Below are 19,559 nucleotides of genomic sequence, written 5' to 3'. Positions count from 1 at the left end.
GACCAAAGGGCAGAGCTCTGAACTGGTAATGACTGGCCCCTAGCCTGAAGCGTAGAAATCTTCTGGACCATCTGTCCATTTTTATATGATAGTACACGTCCTGAAGATCTATGGCGCACATCCAATTGTCCTTACCTAGAAAGGGGAGAATGGACTGCACTGTTACCATTCGGAACTTTTCTTTTTATACAAATTTGTTTAATCTGCTGAGATCAAGAATTAGTCTCCAGTCCCCTGTCTTTTTGGGCACTAAAAAGAATCTTGAGTAAGTTCCGGATCCTACTTGGTCTTCAGGGACTTCCTGGATGGCTCTTTTTTCTAGCAGTCTTGAAACTTCTGTGACTGCCTGATCCCATAGATTGGGTGGAACATCTGGGATAGATTTTTTTGAAACAAGAGGGGGTTGATGGAAGGGAATTTTGTAACCTCTGGATATAATGGATAGTACCCATTTGTCTTTTGTAATATTTTGCCAGGTGATTTGGTACAATGAAAGCCTTCCCCCTGACTGCCTCCAGAGTTGAGCAGTCGGGCATCCCTTCAGGGATGTTGATAGGGTTTGGAAGAGAATGTATCTCTGTCACCCTGATTTTGCAGACCCCCTCTGCCATGAGGGCGGCATCTGCCATTGTTATTATTTCCCCCTCTACCCCTGGGGGAAAAATCACCACGTGCATCAGGCAAGGGTCCCTGGGATTTTCAAAACCACATCTTTCCACCCTTCTGACCCTTTGGGTATGGTCTGGTAGGAGTGGAAAAATGGACTCTCACATCAGAGAGCATCTTGCCTTCCTGCTGGCACCTGGTAAGCGTTTCTTTCACCTGAGGCCCAAAGAGAGAGGAGCCATCAAAGGGGGTATTGGTGAAGGATGCTCTGAAAGGTTCTACAAACTGACACAGCTGCAGCCAAGAATGTCTCCTAAGAGCCACTCCTGTTCCTGCAGCTCTGCTCGCTTCATCAGCTGCGTATGAAATAAGCCTCATGGAGGAGTTGTCTACTGAATTAAAGTCGCCAGCTGGATAGCTACCTTGGCTGAAGCTCCCTCAGCTGTGGGATCTTGTAGGGTATCTCCAAGCTCTTTTAGGAGATCCCTCTGAAGTCTAGTAAAATGGGAAAGATAGTTCAGGGCCCTAAGGGCGAAGGTCGCTGATGAAAACATTTGCTTCCCATATCTGTTCATTGTACGAGACTCTTTATTCGGTGAATGGACAGATGAGGAGGTTTCAGCTAACTCTCTCTTTGTGGCTGCTGCTACCACCAAGATATCAACTGGGATACCTTTAGTCAGGAATTGTTTGTCTTGGGGAACTGTGATAAATCTATTAGGTCTCCTTGGGACAGGTTCTATGGAGTCTGGAGCTGACCAAGCCTTTTGAGACACTACGGACATGAGTGGATCAAAAGGCGGAGACACCCAGGAGGTGGAAGGTCAGGAACCAAATGCATTCAGGTATACAGACTTGTCCTCGGATGGGGCTAGGGAAGTCCAGCTACACCCCTGCCTAAGAATCTCGAGGATGTCCAAAAAGGAAACATCTTCAGAGTGGGACCCCTTCGATTCATCCAGGTCTGTATCTGAGGTGACAGACTCAGGGGAGGCTTGGTGCTTCCTCTTGCACTTTTTCTTCCAGGAAGCCTGCTCAGAATGCTCTGGAGAGGTTTCGGAAGAAGAGGGTTCACCCAATGGGGTGTCCTGGGGCATAGGTTCCATATGCTTGCGGGCTGGAGGAGGGGCAGAGGTTGGCAGAGGCACTGAAGGGGACAGAGCTGATGGGATCGATAGTGGGGCTGCCTGTGGGGACAGCACACTCTGCATGACCTCAAAAGCATCACTGTCTTGACACAAAGAGGGCTCCGGCTCTGAAGAGACAAGAATCCCACTCTGCACCGAGGGCGATGGCTCCGAGGCTGATGTGGGAGGCTAGCTCAACCGAACTGATGCTCTGAGAAGGAGAGCGGGGTCGGACAAGGGTCTGATGTTACATCCGCCCTCAGAGCTGACGAGAGAGCTTTGGTGCCTAGATACCTCGATGGAAGGAAGAACCGAGGAAATCAGAGCCAACATCTGAGCCGAAGAGAATTTCATCGGAGCCGAAGGAACCACTATCAGAACGTTACAGGACTCCGGCTCCGAACTAAGCATAGTCGGAGGAAGAATTGATATTAAAGCAGATGGAGCCGAGGCCTGTTGAGGCAGGCTTGAAAGCAATTTTGCAAGGGCCTGAGCGAAATTTCAAAAAACATGACACTGCTTGCTGGTTCAAAGGGTGGCAGTATCAAGGAGGCCAGAACCAAATTGAGATCCCAAGGTGAAAGAGGCTCTCTCACTGGGGGTCTGAGTAGAGATGTACCTCTCATGAAGGCCTTACAGAGTTTGTGAGACATTATGCTCGAGTTAAAAACTCAGATGTGAAAATTTGAAATGGCAGCTAGTTGTACTCTGATGGTAGCAGCAGCTGCACTAGACTGAAACAGTTCTGCTAAAAAATCCAAAGTTCTGTGTACTGGAGCTGTAAAAGGATCTAAATTCCTGGATTCTGCCCAGTAAGAGAATCTTTTCCATTTGCTAGCATAAACTTTCCTTGTAGTTGTCTTATGGGAGGAAACAATAATATCATGCACTGCTGGGGAACTATTGGGGAGCCTGGCTAAGATTGGAAGTGGAGTAACCAAGCTGTGAGCTTGAGAGATTGGAGGGATTGGTGTAACCCACCTGATTGATGAATCAAGAGGTCTGGCACTGGGTCCAGAACCCAAGGCTGGGCTAGAAGGTGGGGGTGAAGGAACGGAAACCAAATCTGTCAAGGCCAATAGGGGGCAATGAGGATCATCTTGCAACCCAATGATTTTGCTTTCTGAATGACTTTTGGAATTAGGGGGAAGGGGTGAAATGCATAAAGGAGTCCCTGAGGCCAGTCATGGACTAGAGCATCCCTGGGTGTCTGACCTGGAGGAGGAACAAGGGAGAAGTAGCTGCTGCATTTGTTGTTGAGGGGAGAGGCAAAGAGATTGCAGCAAGGCTAGCCCCATTTGAGGAAAATAAGATCCACAATTTCTTGTTTCAGAGAACACTTGTGCAGCATGAGGATAGCCCTGCTGAGCCTGTCCGCTATTACGTTGGATTTCCCAGGGATATGCATTGCTGTCAGAAAATGTTGGGAGGAAATCACCCATTGCCATAGTCTGAGGGCCCCTCGGCACAAGGGGTAAGACCTAGGTCCGCCCTGTTTCTTGATGTACCAAACCACTGACATGTTGTCCATCTGTATTGCAATAGTCCTGGCAGGGAGAGAGTCTTGAAGAGCTTGCAATGCTAGGAGCGCCGCTGTCATCTCCAGGACGTTGATGTGCAAATGGTACTCATGAGGTTGCCACATTCCTTGGACTGTCTTCCCTAGATAATGCCCCCCCCACCCTATCAGGGAAGCGTCCATGGTCACTGTGGCAACCGGGTGGGATTCCATAAAAGGTCTGCCCTGAGTCACTAGTGGGGAGACCATCCACCAGGAAAGGTGTTTTTTGCAAGATTCCGTAATTAGCATCATGTGAGACATGGGTAATTCCTGGAAGGACCATTGTGTGAAAAGAAGCCACTGAAGGATTCTCATGTGAAAGCGTGCTAAGGGAACTAGAAGAATGACTGCTGCCATGGACCCTAGACCTTGAAGGACATATTTGACTTGAATTCTTTTGCTCCTAAGGAGAAGTGACACCTGTTGTCGAATAATGGAAACTCTTTCCTGAGGCAATTTTACAATAATTTTTCTTGTGTCTAGCTCTGCCTCTATCTATGTAATAAATTGACAGGGTAAAAAGGCAGATTTTTCAAAGTTTATTGTGATTTTTAAAGTTTATTGGACAAGAAACACTTAACAACATGGCTAGGGCTATCAGACCTTGATGCCTAGAATATAAAAAAGACAAGGTGTCCCACCATTGTATGTAAATAAGACACGATTAAACAATAAGACCATAATCTAGGATATGTAGCACAGAGTTTACTTTTAAGATAGCGCTCAAGATTTTCTCAGTTCACTTCTGCTATCACTAAATAAGCCACCGTATTTGATTAAAGAGGCAAAAAAAAAAAAAATCACAAGAGTCACTTGGGTTTTTCTTAACGTAATCCACAAGGAACTGAGAAAAGAACAGCAAAGCTGTTTGTAATAATGTATCTCTCGACAACACACTGAACATACTCTTGAAAATATGCCCAGAAGATTGTCTCCCCTGCTCAAATCAAACCAGATATAAGACAGTTATTTAATCATTACTAGTAAAATGGCAAGTGGGATTATTACACTATGCTACGCAGGGCAGTCTTAGCAACACTAACCTCCCGTTGTGAGTAATACGGATACAGTACAAACAGGAGGAGATGCAAGAAATTAGAAAATCAGTCTTGAATGCAAACCTTCTGGAGAATTATTGCCCAGTTTCAAACCTCGTATTTATTGAGAAAGTAACTGAGGAGGTGGTCCATGCTTAGCTGTATTTACATGTGAGATGTCATTTTGTGCTTGATCCATGTCATTCCAGTTTTAGGTCAAAGGACAGAACATATACTGTCCTCATTAGAGTGGTTAGTGACTTCTTGATGGTAAGCGGTCAACTTAAATATTGAATCTTAGTCATACAGACTACAGTCAGAGCTACATGCTCCAGGGATCTAAACCTGGTCATCACAATGAACAAAACAAGCTGGAGGGATAGGTTCCTGACCCAGAGACTCCCCATACTCTGGAAAAGACTGCCCATACATGTCAAGCTGAGTGCCTCTTTGGTCCTCTTCAAAAGGAACCTTGACGATTGGATGGGAGATAGGAAATTCACCCTGGGGATCACGTCAGTTGCCCTGCTAGACAGGGAAGTAAATATTCTGGGAAGAAATAGCCAGGTAATTGTTATGGCTAGGCTTGTATAGGCCCTAGGGCCGATAGCCTAGTACCAGCCTATGAACCTAAAGAATCTAAGTGGCAATTCTCAGATCTGCTCGGAGTTAGTGCAGAATGGCACAAATTACACTGAACCGACTGATATAGCCAATATCCTGGCACACAGGTTCAGTGCAAACTTCACCCCCCCTCTCACCCCCAAAAGGGCCCATAACTAGACCAGAAGAATGTAGTGCCTCTGAAATCACTGACACTCAGGTTAAAACAGTCCTTTCCAAAGCCAAAAGCACAGCATCAATGGGACCGGATGGTGTCCCAGGCTGCGTCCTACACGAGCTCAAAGATGAACTAACCCCTCACCTAAACACACTGTTTAAACTCAGCCTCTCGACAGGCTACATGCCCACAGAGTGGTGCACAGCAACAGTTATTCTGCTCCACAAAGGTGAAGCCACAACGGACCCCAAGAACTATCGCCCTATAAGCCTGACTAGCTTGGTCTGCAAAGCTATGGAGCGCATCATCATGGATCTCATTAACAGAGACATTGGAAACCTCCAAACACTGGACCCAACCAAGTTTGGCTTTGTTAAAGGCAGATCATGCCTCCTAAACCTGGTGGACTTCATTGAGACAGTTACCAAGGCTATAGATGAGGGAAAGGTGGTCCACACAACCTACCTAGACCTCTCAAAGGCCTTCGACACTATTCCCCACTCAGGTATAACAGACAAGCTCACCAGCCTGAACATAAACCCCTAGCTCACCAGCCTGAACATAAACCCCTACGTCACGAGATGGGTTGCCAACTGGCTCATGGACAGAACCCATATGGTAAGAGTTGCAGGAGCTATGTCTGGCTCTAAACCTGTTACAAGTGGCATTCCCCAGGGCTCAGTCCTAGGACCCCTCCTGTTCGGCATATACTTCTTAGAGGTACAGGCAAGCACAGGAGGACTATGGCTCACCAAGTTCACAGATGACTGCAAACTAGGGGCTATAATTCACTCTCCGGCTGACACAGACATCCTCCAAAAAGGTCTCACTGAGACAGATACCTGGTGCCAAAACCATGGTCTCAAGCTAAATGCCAAAAAGTGCATAGTCATCCCCTTTGGAAAAAACAAAGTACCCACAAACTACCACATAGGTGATAGCCCCTAAATACGGAAGACGTAATAAGGGATCTGGGGTCCCAAGTAGATAGTAACCTCTCCTTTGATAATTACATTGCCAAAGTAGTTAGAAAATCCTTCTATGTGGCCCACCTAATCACAAAAGGGTTTACATCCAGATCAAAAGAGGTCATTGGGCCCCTCTACACATTACTCATTAGACCCATCATAGAGTACAATGCCCCATTTGGGTTATACCTTACAAGACACCTGTAACGACTGGAAAGACCACAGAACTTCCTCACCAAGAGAATCACTGGCCTCAAGCAGATGCCCTATGCAGCTTGACTGAAGAAACTCCAGCTGTACTCGGTTGCATACCGCCTACTCAGAGGTGATCTCTGCCTGACATACAAGGCTATGTCCAACCCAGAATTGATGGACATGCTCCACCTAAAGAAAACCATATTCCCTCGAGCCACATGCTTCAGGGATCTAAACCTCACCACAACAATAAATAGGACATGCTGGAGGGATAGATTCCTGTCCCAGAGACTTCCCATGCTCTGGAACAAGGTTCCAGTCTTCATTAGGCAGAGCTCCTCACTAACCCTCTTCAAGAAAAACCTTGATGAGTAGATGGGAAACAGAAAGTTTACCCCAGGGATCACTTCAATGGGTCTGCTGGACAGAGGCACAGGGAACTAATCTAAGAGGGCAGCGAAAGCCAACACATTCCAGCTAGGCTTATAAATGCCTTTGGGCAGATAGCCTAGTACCTATCTATGAACCTATACTTGATTTCTTCATGGCCTTTGACGTGGTGGATCATGGAACCCCAATTGTGCCCTTGTGGTTTCATTGTAGGTTATCAAGTGCAGTCCTTGAGTGGTTTGTCATGTATTTTTCTGGACATGCACAAAGTACATTTGCTGGTCTGAGTTCTTCGGGCCCTTACCAATTGCAATATGGAATACCTCAGTGTTTGGTTTTGGCCATCATGTTATTGACTGTGTGTAGCATATATGCAATAATTTTGGCTCTTATGTTATTCACTGTATATATGCTACTTATTAGGGAGGTCATGGTAAAGATAGGTGTCCTTCATCAGTTTTATGCTGATGACATTTTATTGTACCTCCACCTTTCTCTGGAGTGTGTGATAGATTTTTCAGCCTATGTGGATTGACTAGATTTGATCCTGAATAGATTTCCATAGACAATTTTAAACTCAACCCAGCTAAAACCAAAGCCATTATGGTCTATGCCATTTCTATATGTCCTAACTTCCTCTGCTCTCCCCAGTGATTACATATGGGGTGGATCAGTTTGATTTTGTTTGCCACATTTGTGAGCTTGGCTTTAATTCTGACTGATATCGAAGGATCAGGTGTGGTCAGTTGTCAAGATGTACTACTTTCATCTGAGAAACATAGCAAGGAACAAATGGTATCTGTCAGCCTCAGACCTGGGGACAGTGGTTCATGCTGTGTTATTGTTCCACATTGATTACAGCAATACCTTCTGCCTGAGGCATTCTGATAATGATCTGGCTTGTCTACAGTGAGTACAAAAGTCTGCATCTAGGTTGTTGACAGGCACTCCTGGAACATTCTGTATCAATCCTATGCCTCATGATTTGTGTTGGCTGTGAGATATGGTCAGAAGTGTTTTTGAGATTCTTACTCTCACCTTCCATGCACTGTGTTATCTGGAGCTTGTTTATTTGAAAGAGTTGCTATACTGACATGACCAGAAACATTTTTAGGATTCCTTCTTTCACCTTCCATGCCATACGTGATCTGGGTCTTGTTTGTTTGAGGGAGTTGCTACACCCCATGCCCCTGCCCTGCACCTTAGATCATCAGGTCAGGGGCTCCATTCTGTTCTAAAGTCCAAAATGATTCAGTGTTTGTTTGACTTGCTTGCTGTACGTTGCCTGAATATTGCTGCTCTCTGGCTGCATTTTATTCTGAATTGAAACTTTTCATTTGAGGTTTGGCCACTTCTATTTTATATCTTATTCTTGTATTATATTTGTTTTGTTTTAAGTTTTCTGTTCTGTTGGAATTTTAAGAGGTCTTGGCTAGGGTCAGTTAAAAAAAGAAAGCAAAGAATTCCTGTGCAAACAGTGAATAACATCAGTTAATTAGTGAGAGGAGCTGAGAAACAGTATTGCACTTTTAGTTAGAAATATCTCTATATAGCTGAAGTGTTTGTTTGGCCTATTTGCTGTACTCTTCCTGAATATTGCTGATCTCTGGCTACATTTTATTTTGAATTTAAGCTTTTCATTTAAGGTTTGGTCACTTATTTTGTATCTTATTCTTGTATTACATTTGTTTTGTTTTAAGTTTTCTGTTCTGTTGGCATTTTAAGAGGTCTTGGCTATGGTCAGTTAAATAATTTAGGAAAGAATTCCTTTGCAAACATTGAGTAAATCAGTTAATTAGTGGGACGAGCTGAGTAACAGCATTGCTCTTTTAGTTAGAAATATCTTTATTTAGCTGAAGTGTTATTTGGTCTGCTTGCTGTACTCTGCCTGAATATTGTTGATTTCTGGCTGCATTTCATTTTCCTTCCTACCCACCCTTTTGTTGTTGTGTTCTTAAACTTGGTGGCTTTTGAGTTGCCCACCCCTACTATAAATCTGATTTTGGACACTCCTCCCAGTCCCATCTCATCATCTCATTCTACTGAGTAAAGAGGGATCATTTGGTAATGCCTACCCCCTTAGTTAATCAAACTTGAATTATCTTCTGTTTTCTCCCTTCCTACTTAACCTAAAAAATTGCAGTTTATTCAACTGTTTTTACTGTATTTTGCTGTTTGTTCTTAAAAGTGTTCAATTGCATTTATTCGGTTGCATTTATTACTGCTTGTTAGTAGCCATATTAAATTGTAACTGTTATTCTAAACCTTTTAGTTAAAGCACTTGGGCTTCAGGTCAGTTATTTTACATTAGGAAGGTTTGTGGTATACACTCTTGTGGCAGGAGAGGTAGCTTACATCCTTCTAAGTTGGGAATTGCTGGTTGAAGGCTTAGTGTGTCTGTTATTCTAAATATGTCTCAGTTCTGAGTTAAGCACTTGGGGTTCAGGCCAGTTATTTTATATTGAGAAGGTTTGTAGTCTACACTCTTGTGGGAGGAGAGGGTAGTTTCTGCCCTTCTGAGCTGAGAATTATTGGTTGAAGGCTTATTGTGCCTGCTGATTTGAACTGTTTTTTTCTGAAATTGCTGCACTTTGTTTGCTATAGCATATACTAGATTCAGACCTGCTGAATCTAGTTATTTTTGTATACCTCAAGCACTAAACCAGGGCATCTTTTATTGGAGAGGGTTGCCCTGCACCCTAGTGGCAGGAGTGTGCAGCTAGAACTCATCTGATTGAAGGTTGCTGGAACAGGGCTCAGTTTTGAGCTTTTTTATTAATAAATTTGGTTAAATCAGTTTGCTCTCATTTTCTACATAAGCAAATCCAAGTCATCTGCTGATCTGTGCAAAACGTAATTAGACTTTTTGACTGCATATTGCACTTGTGGGCTATATTTTTACCACACCACTCCTTATTTGAACTGTTTTTCCCTGAAATTGTTGCAATTTGTTTGCTGTAGTATAGACTAGATTCAGACCTGCTGAATCTAGTTCTGTCTGTATAACTCAAGCACTAAACCAGACCATTTTTTGTTGGAGAGGGTTCACCTGCACCCTAGTGGCAGGAGTGTGCAGTTAGAACTCATCTGATTGAAGGTTGCTGGAACAGGGCTCAGTTATGAGCTTTTTTATTGGTTAATTTGTTTAGATCAGTTTGTGCTTGTTTGCTACATAGGACTAGATTTGTGCATCATGTACTGCCTCTCAATGGTGGGCACTATTGGTGGTTATAGATGCAAACACTTTTGCCTGCAAATTTTTCCTTAGTATTCTGCTGGTGCTCTGTCGTTGAGTTCTCATGATTGTCCCTCACTGACATTTGATATAGTCAGCGAACCTCCAGAGGTATCAACACAGATCCTAGCCATTAGCCCTTTGTATTTTTGTCCACTTCTCCTGTCTTCTGCTTTACCTGTTCCTTCCTGTCCTCTCCCTGTTTTCTGACCACATCAACTTACCTAGCATTATGAACAGACAATTTCTTACAGTTTCTCCAGCCAGCCTGGTTGACATGGGCATCCTGAGGTAATGTAGCAATTGTCTCATGTACACTGACAACCCACTTCTTCTAGTCCACACAAATTCATTATGTGAGAGATGCATCTATATCAAGAACCTAGAATCCAGGCTCTCTTGCTTCCCAGTCAGTCCATCTGATACTAAGCAGGTTGTCAGCATGCACACCTCACCTTCTGTACCTACCAAATCAACAACACATAAACCTACATATGCGGAGGTCCTTTCAGCTTACCCAAACATCAAAGATCTCCCAAACACAAACACAAGCACATGTCACATAACACATCCTCTGCAGAACATAGTACATATAATATATCACATTCCAGTGTCTCACCAGTCAAGCCCCTAAGGCATAACACAAAAACAAAGATCTTAGTCATAGGTGACTCAGTTGTGCGACACACAGATGTCCCTCTCGCCAGGATGGATAAAGAAAATGCCACGGTCAGATATCAGTCAGGTGCCAGGATCCGCCACATCACAAACACACTCAAGTGTTTCAACAACAGGCACTGTTATGACTCTGTCATAATCCATGTTGCTGTGAACAACATGAGACACACCTCACTGGACTATATAAAGAGAGACATGACTGAGGTCCTGGATTATGTGTCTCAGGCAGGTATGTCCCTAGTCTTAAATAGCATTTTACCTTCATGTTGGATGATAGCTCAATACAAACAAAAATGATTAACTTCAACAATTGGCTTACTTTCTGATGTCATTTAGAGGGGATCTAGTATCCGTCAGCCTGGTATGACATGGTCAACAGACCTCAATGCTTTGCCAGAGATGGTCTTCATCTGTCACCCCCTGGGATTTCAGTTACTGGCTAAGGCTCTTGCCATCCCCATAGTGCCTTTTTAGGCAAGGTTACAAGAACAAAATTCCCGATGTAAAAATATCCTCTAAAAACAACCTCAAAGTTATTCTGCTAAATGTTAGGAGTCTGAATCAGAAATTGCACTCACTGGAAGCAGTCCTCATCCTGGAAGATGCTGACATTTGTGCAGTCACTGAGACCTGGTTTAAGGCTGTGGAAAGCACCACAGCTATGCCAGGTTACATTTCCTTCCACATGTTCAGACCACAAACTGAAGTGAGAACTAAAGGAGGTGGTGTATCAATATTCATTACAGATAAATACTCTTCTAGCTTGGTTAACAAGCATTATTCCCTTGAATTACTTCAGGTGCAATTGACTGTAGGTAAGACCCCTCTTCAGGTCATTGCCAGCTTATAGGACCCCCTCCATGAATCAGAACATCCACTCAGCCTACTTGGATCTACTTTAGTCAATTAAGATACAACCAAACATTCTGGTTTTGGGTGACTTTAATTACCTGTCCAATAGACTGGGTAAATTAAACATGTTCTAACTCACTTGCGCAGAGGTTCCTGGACTTCATTAACTCCAATGCCCTGGACCAACTGGTTGACACATCCACAAGGGGCTCAAACATCCTGGACCTGGTGCTAACCAACATGGGGGACTGCTGCACCAACCCCAGTGTGTGGTTATCCCTGGTGAGATCTGACCACAAATCAGTCTCACTAGAAGTAACAATAACACAAGCCCCCCCCCCCCTTAGCAACAATTAGACTAAAAACTTCTCCAAGGCCAATTACAACTTCTTACATGATGGCATAAATAGCTTCATAGCCCCTCCCCCCACTGATGGAACAGACACCTATGCTGAGTTTTGCACCAATGCTTTATACAAGCACCTGTATAATTATATTGACTCTGCCTTACCTAACAGAACCAAAGTAAGATCTTCAAGGAAAAACAAACCTGCCTGGTGGACAACTGCCATTAATAGGCTATACGATAGGAGAAAGAAATTGCTGTCTAAGAGTAGGAAGGAATTGCTCAAAACTGGAAACACTTCCTCCTCAACTTAAACAAGCAAATAAGACTCCTAGTGAAGTCCTCCAAAGCTAACTATGAATCCAAATTAGCTTCCCTAAATAAGAATAACCACAAGGCATTCTTTAGTTACATCCATAACCTCAAAGGTAAGGCTCAGATTTGCACTGAACTCATAGTTAATAGCACTACGTATACAGAACCTGTTGATATAGCAAACCTGCTGGCTGACAGATTCGGCGAAAGCTTCACACATACCACAAAGCATCCATAACATCTTTCCTCTGTCTAGTATCTCCAAGCAGCCAGTGTTAAATGCCCTCTCCAGGGAAACCCAGCCTCTATGGGACCAGATGACATCCTGGGTTGTGTTCTACAAGGATTAAAACAGGAATTAGCATCACCACTGAGCACGCTTTTCAATCACAGCCTAAGCACTGGCTTTGTCCCAACAGAATGAAAAACAGCTATAGTCATCCCTTTGCACAAAGGGGGTGCATCCACAGACCACGGGAACTATAGACCCATGAGCCTGACCAGCCTTATCTGCAAAGCCATGGAATGAATCATCACGGACCTTATTAACAAAGATGTAGGAAACCTCTAAATGCTCGACCCCACCCAATATGGATTTGTCAAGGAGAGATCATGCCTGTTAAACTTGATGAACTTCTTCGAGACAGTCACCAAAGCCATAGATGAAGGCAAATCTGTGCATACAGCCGACCTACACTTAGCCAAAGCCTTTGACAGAATCCCCCACTCTGGAATCATTGATAAACTCACCTAGCTGGGTATCAACCCATATATTGTCAGGTAGGTTGCAAACTGACTCACTGATAAAACTCATACGGTCAAAACAGGGAATCCACCTCCTCCAGCAGACCTATAACCAGAGGGATCAGTTCTGGGACCCCTACTGTTTGGAATTTGCTTCTCTGAAGTACAGGCTAAAACAAAAGGACTGCGGCTGACAAAGTTTACTCATGACTGCAAACTGGGAGCTATCACTGAAACATGTAGCGATGTCAACATCCTGCGAGAAGGTCTTATGCAGACTAATGACTGGTGCCAAAGTCATGGTGCTAAACTTAATGCAAAACATTTATTATCATCCCCTTCGGCAAGGGTGATGTTCCTGCAAACTACCATATCAATAGCAGTACTCTAAGCACACAGTTAGTGGTGAGAGACCTGGGCACACAGGTTGACAGCAACCTTAACTTAAATAACCATGTCTCCACAGTGGTAAGAAAGGCATTTCATATTGCTCACCTCATAAGTGGGGGCATTGCCTCCAGAAAAAAAAGAGGTTATAACTTCCCTATACTCTTCCCTCATCAGGCCAATAATAGAATAAAAGCTCCCTTTAGTATGTTCCTTTCCAAACACCTGCAGCAATTGGAGAGACCACAAAGGCCCCTTACAAAGAAAATTCAGAGTCTTCAAGATCTGTTTAATGCACACAGACTGAAATGATTGTCACTTTATTCTGTGTCATACAGACTGCTCAGAGGTGACCTGTGCCTTGCATAAAGAGCAATCTCTGACTCAGCTTTAATGAAAATGCTGCACATTCGCAAGTCAAATGGCAGACATGTCACTTGCTCAAAGGACTTTAACCTGGTATGTGACATCAACAGAACTTGCTGGAGAGACAGATTTGTCTCACAGAGGTTGCCCCACCCTTGGAACAAGCTTCCTATTCATGTTAAACAAAGCCCTATTTGGCCCTATTTAAGAGCAATTTGGATGAGTGGATGGATAATTGGAAATTCACCCCAGGGTTTCCACCTGTGTCCCTCTTTGACAGGGGCAATAGGTGCTGATTTTAGTGTCTGCTTAAACTAGACACTCTTGGGAACATGGGTCAAACTTGGCTAGGCATGTAAGCACCCTGGGACCATTAGCCTTATAATCTCCTGTGACCATATGATCTGGCAAGATATCATTTAGTTATCTTACTGTGGTCTTTCTTTTCACATTTGCTTACTTCCTGGATTTGAGTATACAAAACAGAATTGTCCACTAACAGGTTCCTGTCTGTTTAAATGAGTCGTCTGTGATTCTAGAAGAGCCACTGCTCTCTTCTTCAGGTTTTAAATTGTGGAATAGATATTTTAACTGTTTAGTCAGAGTCTGAATGTCTGATGTGCTGATTATTCACAGACAGTGCAATGTTCTCTCACTGTTGTTTTAGCTATGTACAATACATATGCTTAGGCATTTTCACATGTATTTGTGTATGTATGCATAAACAAGTAAATATATAACTAATTAAATAAATAAAGGCATGCCACTAATAAGTTATTATGACCAAAGTTTCAATGAAATCTTTGTAAGAGTTTCCTTTTCAGTTGAAAGCGACAAGAGGAATCTCATGCACATTTAATTCCCCTTTTGCTGACACTGTAGTGTGGGTGCCACTTTCTCTTTTCCCCTGCTAATATCCATGGGTACATCAGAACTATTAATGATAGTGCTTTGTTCCCAGTAAGTGTATTTTGTAGATTTAATTTCTTTGAGTATGTGCACTGCCTCAGCTTGGCTGAGAGGTCACGTATACACAGACCTGAGTGCTTTCCATTCACGGCTGCATATGAAGGGCACCGCACTCTTTCAATATTATAATTAATCTGTAAAGGAGTAAAGTCGGCTATAAGGAAATATAGATCTTGCCATGTTAAGACTAACTTGTCTAAAGTAATCTCCTCAGGGAAAACTTTAATTAGGATGTTGTTGTGACATGATCTGGCCTTGAAATCAGTAGCAGACATGTTAAAAGTAATGGTGATACCATTTAAGGTGTTGATTACTAATGTGTTTAATTAAATGCCCTTCTGAAAATTGGAATGTCTATTCCATGCCTAAGTAAATCTTTCAGTCAAAATTTTCAGTTTGGTTTTCAACAGCAGTAACAGTGGTTCCTACATACATCTTTTGATATATTGAAGAAAATTTCTTTCTCAAGAAGGCTCTCAGGGCCTGCATAGGTAGGTATACATTATTGATTCTTGATGAATACTTGAGTCCTGTGAGGAAAAAAAACACTGCAGCAACATATCAGAGATGAAGACTCAGTGAGAATCTATCAGCCGCTGCCATAAAGGTTGATTTGTTTCTTACTGATGTCCAGCAGAAATCCGATAACTTTTGTTTAAAATAAAAAACAAAAGGTAATCGAGAAATTTTGAGTGAGGTTTGGCATCCCACCTGTGACCCAGAGGGTGACAGGACTAAGAAAAAACAGACTATAAAAAATTAGTCCAGGTAAAATCACTTTAGCTAGCAGATCTAGAAGACTTTCTCTGTCTCTTTGTCTGCTACCCTCCCTCTGGGAGGTATAAAGATCTCAGGCTGAAGTTTCAAGTAGTTTATTCAGTTAAGTAAGCAGATGGATGTGTGTTCTTATTTTAATGTATTACATTCAACAGTCAGTTATTTAAAAGCAGATGTTCATCGTGTAACCCTGCTGCAGTCATCACACTTGGGTTATCCTGCCGTCAGGCGGTCCCGTAGTCGCCTGAGTTCCAAAGTCTTGGTCCGGTGTCGGTTGCTGTCACTTCTTCCCTGACGTCAGTGCACCAGGGGTATATAAGAGGCATCTGACGCCATTTTCTTCAGTCTTTCTTGCCGCACGGTGCCCGAAGCAGAAGCAGAAGCAGTTCGCAAGTGCCGGTCGGCAGACACCTGATATTTTCGAATCGAATTTCAGTCCAAAGTCTTCAATAAAGCTAAGTACCCCATTGGGGAACCTTTTCTTGCCTCATTCCGATGTCAGAAAATGTTAACAATTGCATTTCTTGTGGGAAGCAAATACCTAATAAGGACTTCCATTCTTATTGTATTCCTTGCCTAGGCCCAGACCACGACGTCACAGGTTGTCAGTTTTGTGCTACGTTTAATAAACAAACTATCAAACGCTGTTTTGACTTTGCACCACATTACTTTGGTAGGAAATTTAATTATATCATGCTGTCGGAGTAGCCGACGACTGGCATGCATAAAAAATGCAAGGATAAGGAAAGGCAGCCTAGGACCAAGCCAGAATCTGAGGCCTCTGCTGGGCCTGTCGCCGGTTCTCCGGTTTTCAGTGAGGTGCCTACGCAGCCCCTGACGACCGCAGAATTGGAGTCCCAGACAGCTGTGAATTCTCAAGCGGAGTGTACTAGGCCATCACAGCCATCTTCATTAGGCCCTTCCGACACCGGAGCAGAAGTAGATCCCGGTGCAGTAGAAACACCTTCGGTTGCAGAAGGTATTTTCAGACCGACTACACTCACCATTAAATCTTACGCTAAGCTTAAAACTCCATTAAAACCTAAGAAGACTGTACATCAGTCTACAGTTCAAGGCCCCATGCCTAAAAAACAGATGCTTAAGATGGCTGAAGACTTGATTACCCTAATCAGGCGTTCCCATCCCCCTCCAGCTAAAAGGCCAAGACAAGAGGAGGATTATGCTTCCTCTGACCAGGTCTCAAGTTCCTCAGATTCTTGTGAGGAACAGGATTACACTTTTCCCCCTTATGAAGACTGATGCTGAAGACTCAATTCCCTTAGCATCTCCCCCTGAAGACTACTCTTTGGGGAAACTTTACACACCATGAGGGAACATTTCCACTGGGAAGGACAGGACTACTCTGATTCAAAGAAAAGGCTCCGAGAGCTCCTTCTACTATCCCAGCACAGACCACTTGCTATCCCTCCAGTTTTAGACATTGTGGATGATGTTTACTTGGAGTCTAGTCTAAATCCAGACTCTTTACCTCCTGCTCCAGCCAAACCAGACAGATACTACAGAGTACCTGACTCACACAAATTCCTTTATAAAAGCCCTGTGGCTGATCCAGAAACAATTTCCCAGGGTCCCAAAGGGGCTAAAGCTTCTATGGCTAAAAATCCTGTACCCTCTGAAAGGGATTCCAGAGCCCTAGATAGATGGGGAAAGAAGATATACAACTCAGCTTCTCTGGCTATGAGAGCTTTAAATTGTCAGTTTCACATGCTGAAATATCAGCAATTCCTAATGTCTCAATTAAAACAAAAAATGAGCACACATACTGAACAGTCTGATTTCAAGGAAATGCAGGAGCTGTTGCATGCAGCTGAACAGGTGGGCAAACATACTTTACAATGTGAATTTGATTCATTGGAAGCTTCATGTAGAACAGCTGTTACTGGGTCTGTCATACGTAGACATGCTTGGTTAAAAGAACAAACCCTACCTGATCATGTTAAAGCAAAATTATTGGATGCACCTTTACAGCAGGATGTCTTATTTGGTGTCAAAGCAGAAGTTTTAAAGAAAATGGAGGGTAAGGCAAAGTCTATGCAGACAGTCAAGGATTTTTTACAGGTACAACTCCCTCGTTTCAGCAGAAATTGGCCAACAAAAAACTGGTCCTTTCCAGCTTCTGACAGATCACAGAGGGGCAAATACAGATGCCCAAAAGGCAAAGGTCAGTCCCAAGGCCCTTACAAACCTCGCCAATGGGGTACTGCTACCCAGAAGAGAGGAGAATACAGGCCCCAAGCTAGCAGAAGACAAACACAATGACTCAACCCTCAAATTCCCAAGCAAATCTCTCTTGGCAGCTCCCTTTGGAGGAAAATTAGCACTTTTTGCAGACAACTGGCACATCATCACAAGAGACAAATGGGTCCTAAACATTGTCTCACAAGGATACAGATTCCACTTTCATACCTTACAGTAATGTGGTACATAAACAAGCAAGGGGGCACACATTCCTACCCCTATGCAGGCAAGCAATGACCTTGTGGAACACAGCACTGTCTTACCAAGTTCAACTACAAGCACAATTCCTGCCAGAAAAGAAAAACACATTGGCAGATGACCTAAGCAGAAACATCATGGATCTCCATGAGTGGAAACTAGATCCACAAGTATTTGCAATGATAACTCAAAAATGGGGGCGCCCAGACATAGATCTGTTTGCCAACCCCCAAAACTACCAACTTCAAAAATTTTGCACAAGGACATTCCACCCACAAGCCTGGAAAGTGGACGCCCTCTCATTCAGTTGGAAAACATTAACAGTGTATGCCTTTCCTCCGGTGCCTCTTTTAGCAAAGGTACTGCTGAAAGTCAGATTAGAGAGACCACAAATGATACTCATTGCACCAGACTGGCCACGCCAGCACTGGTATCCAATTCTAAGGAATATGGCCCACGGCCCACCATGGATTTTACCACAAATTCCTCACCTGCTCACCCAGAGAGACAATCAGATTCTACACAGCCAGCTCAAGACTTTAAACCTGGCTGCATGGCAAATTACCTAATCAACCAGCCAACACCTCTATCCACAGCTGTTATGGATGTCATTCTGGAGGCCAGGAGGCCTAGCACCAGGAAAACCTATTCAGACAAATGGAAAAGATTTTGCGCCTGGAACCAGGCTAAAGGCCAAAATCCCCTTGATCCAAACATTCCTCAGATTCTACAATATTTAACTGAGATGTTGCACAAAGGACTTTCCTTTTCATCTATTAAGATCCACGCCTCAGCAATTTCAGCCCATTACAACACGGATCCTCCTTTATTTTTACATCCACTCCTAAGACAGTACCTCAGAGGGGCTAAGAACATAAGACCACCCAGGAGAGCACCAACACCAACTTGGGATCTCAACTTTGTTCTGGAAAAGCTTACACTGCCGCCCTTTGAACCAGGTTTTTCAGTTGATTTAAAATTTCTTTCATGGAAAACTGCCCTGCTGCTAGCAATAACTTCAGCTAGAAGAGTCTCAGAGCTACAGGCACTAATGGCAGTGGAGCCTTTCCTCATTTTTCATCAAGACAGAGTCTCTCTACAAACTAACCCTTCCTTTATGCCAAAGGTGGTATCCAGTGTGGCCCTAAACCAAACCATTCATCTGCCCACCTTTTTTCCAAATCCCCAGAACAAAGGAGAAAGACTCCTGCACTCTTTGGACATTCACAGGCAATTACATTACTACTCGGATAAAACTAAGGCTTTCAGAAATTCTGACCAACTCTTTGTAGCCTATGCTGCAGGATCACAAGGAAAAGCTATCTCAAAACAGACCATTTCAAAATGGATAGGACATTGCATACGTTTCTGCTACACGCATTATGGGAAACCGGTACCTGCTAATATTAGGTCCCACTCCACCAGGGCTACAGCTACATCAGCAGCCTTTCTCAGGGGGGTACCAACCAAGGATATTCTGGAAGCTGCAACTTGGAGTTCAGTGCACACCTTCACCAAACACTATCACTTGCCTTTATATTCCAAGACTAGAGCTGATTTTGCCACTGCAGTTTTGCATGACCTACTAGCTTCTTCTAGTCCTGTTTAACTCCACCACCCATCCTTAGCTTTGGGATTCAACCCAAGTGTGATGACTGCAGCAGGGTAACACGATGAACATAGTACAGTTTTGTACCTACCATAAATGTAGATGTTCGAGTGTTCACCCTGCTGCAGTCCAGGTTACCCTCCCTCCATCCCCTCTGAA

The sequence above is a fragment of the Protopterus annectens genome, chromosome 6.part0, assembly GCF_019279795.1.
Source record: "Protopterus annectens isolate FY-2018-M chromosome 6.part0, PAN1.0, whole genome shotgun sequence".
Classification (NCBI taxonomy): Eukaryota; Metazoa; Chordata; order Ceratodontiformes; family Protopteridae; genus Protopterus; species Protopterus annectens.
The sequence above is the reverse complement of the archived record's forward strand: the minus strand, read 5'-3'. Positions refer to the sequence as shown.